The sequence below is a fragment of the Petaurus breviceps genome, unplaced genomic scaffold, assembly GCF_028583685.1.
Source record: "Petaurus breviceps papuanus isolate PSGF00001 unplaced genomic scaffold, PetGlider_PUasm1.0 90977, whole genome shotgun sequence".
Taxonomy (NCBI): domain Eukaryota; kingdom Metazoa; phylum Chordata; class Mammalia; order Diprotodontia; family Petauridae; genus Petaurus; species Petaurus breviceps.
The window spans coordinates 9,160,181-9,162,767 of NW_027187391.1; the positions used below are offsets into that span (position 1 = coordinate 9,160,181).

The window sequence follows — 2,587 nt, forward strand, 5'->3', positions numbered from 1 at the left end:
TTTATGATTTATCTACCCTCCCCTTGAACCTGTTGATTGATTCTCTCTATAATGAGTTTATTTTTTTTCTGCATTGTTTGCCTCCCAGTCCCCCTGCTCACATTTTCCATAGGTGAAATCAGGTTACAGTGAACAAAGGCTTCTTGGAAAAAGAGAAGTCCCTGAAAGGTTTCATGTAGTCTGAGGGTGCTGTGTGGAGAAGGGGGAAGGAGCAGTTACCTAGCTTTACCCTGGTTAATGTTATATGGGCACTCATAAAGGGTGAAAGTGAGACTGAGAGTAGTGGTATTAAAGGTTGATTTTATGTATATGAACCTCAGGTCATTTCTGAAATCAGATGGTAAAACCAACTTCTCCTTCATTGGCTGCCTCCCTGAATAGTGCTACCCATCAAATGAGAATATTTGTGAAGCACTTAGCACAGGATCAGGCACATATTTAGTATTTAATAAATGCTTGTTGCTTTCCCCCTTCCTTTCCACATGTCCAGTCCCATAGGACTGCCTGAAGTACAAAGAGATACAAAAATAAAAGATATGGAACTTGTTCTCCAGAGCTTATAGTCAGACTATTTGGGAGACCATAGGCATGACCACATCACTCCTGGGCTTTAGAAGCTTCATGAATTCCATGTTGTCTCTGGAAAAAAATATAAACATCTATTTGGCATTTAAAATTCTTTACGTGACTGCAGACTATGTTTCCAGATTTCACATCACTCCCTTTCAAATACTTAATGTTTAGCCAAATGGACCTACTTGCTATTCCTTATGCATGGTCCTCATCACCTCATGCCTAGACTATTGAGATAGCCTGCTGATTGGTCTTTCTGTGTCAAGTCTCTCTCCACTCCTGCCCATCCTCCACTTAGCCATCAAGATCTTTCTAAAGTACAGATTTGATCATGTTACGCTACAATTAAATTAACTCTAATGGCTCCCTCTTAAATATACAATCTTCTATTTCACCTTCAAAGTCCCACATGCTATGACCTCTCCTACCTTTCTTGTCTCCTCTCCACATACTCTGTGATTTAGTGACATTGGTCTCCTTGCTGTTGCTCATACAAAACACTCCATCTCCCAACCACATGCGTTTTCTTTGCTTGTCTGTGCCTGAAATGCTCTTCTTCCTCATTCCTGCCTCCTGGCTTCCGTGACTTCCTTCAAGTCCCAGCTAAAATTCCACCTTCTACAAGAAAACTTTTCCAGGCCCCTTTATTTCTCGTAGTTTCCTTTTTTTTGATTATTTCTAATTTATGCTGCATATATCTTGTTTGTTCATTCATAGTTGTTTTCATGTTATCTCCCTTCACTAATATAGAAGTCAGAATTAGGGGAGGATTTAAGGGCAAAGATGAATTCTTTTTTTTTTTAAGCAATCGGGGTTAAGTAACTTGCTCAAGGTTACTGGGCCAGTTATTTCTGGGTGTGGTGCTGTGTGTCTGAGCCCGGGATTCGATCTCCAGGTCGTCCCAACACTGGAGCCGGTGCTCTTACTTGCTGTGCTACCTGGCTGCCCCAAGATGAATTCTTGTAAACATGTTAAATTTGAGATGTCTGTGAGACGTCTAGGTGGAGCTAGGCAGTTAGGATACAGGACTGGATCTTTGGAGATCCTTAAGGATAAGGATTAGATGTGTAGATTTGGGAGTTATCTGCATAGAAATCATAAGATGACAGCTGGAAGGGACCTTAGAGTCCAAAGCCCTCATTTTGTAGATGATTTGCCTGAAGCCCAAAGAAATTAAACAATTTCATCTAACTAGTTTCATCCAAATCCAGGGCAGGATTTGAGCCCAGGTCTTTCTGACTGTCAAGTCCAATTCTCTATTCATTACACCACACAACCTTTTCATGCTAGTTAAATCCAGAAGAGTTGAGGCCAGTTAAGGAGAAGGTCCAGGACAGAACCTTGGGGGACACTTATACATACAGAGAGGAACATGAATGATGCTCCTGCCGAGGGGACTGGGCAGGAGTAGTCAGGTTGAAGAGCCAGGAATGAGCAATTAGCAAAACCCAGAAGGGAGCATTATCCAGTGAGGGAGAGAGTGGTCAACAATGTTAAATGTTATAGAAAGGTGAAATAAGTTGAGGATTTAAAAAAGGTTTAGAAATTAAGAAATCAATGACAACTTTGGAGAGAGCTATTTCAGTTGGGGGGTAGAGTCAGAAGTGGATTTTTAAGGGATGGAGGAGTGGGAGGAGAGAAAGTAGAGACAAGGGAATATACATGGCTTTTATTATTATTATTTTTTATAAATTTGTGAATAGGAGGAGAAATACTGGATAGTATCTTTGAGCAGTGGCAGTGCCAGATGAAAGTTTCTTTTAAGGTTGGGGGCTACATGAGATATTTGTAGTTAGTGACTTTAGGAGAGAAAAGAAGATTCAGAACAAACATTGTGGGGAGTGCAAAAGAGTTAGGGAAGATTAAAAGTATTTCTGGATAGCATAAAGGGCCCAGTTGATTGATACTATATAACATAAATTTGTAGTGAATCCAATGAATACACTTGGGTGACCTCTTCCAGCAGTATTCTGGCATGAGATTAGGAGTAGAGAAGGCAGATGGAAGGAATGAT

The 2,587-nt window shown here is 40.6% G+C and overlaps 1 long non-coding RNA gene across 1 annotated transcript; it reads right to left on the reverse strand.

Annotated features, from left to right (window-relative positions):
* Positions 1–426: 426 nt before the first annotated feature.
* LOC138153254 (uncharacterized) lies at positions 427–1,138 on the reverse strand. The gene is made up of 2 exons (XR_011166318.1): positions 1,002–1,138; positions 427–639 (listed from the first exon to the last, which is right to left on the reverse strand). It is a non-coding gene; the product is annotated as an uncharacterized lncRNA (long non-coding RNA).
* Positions 1,139–2,587: the final 1,449 nt, after the last annotated feature.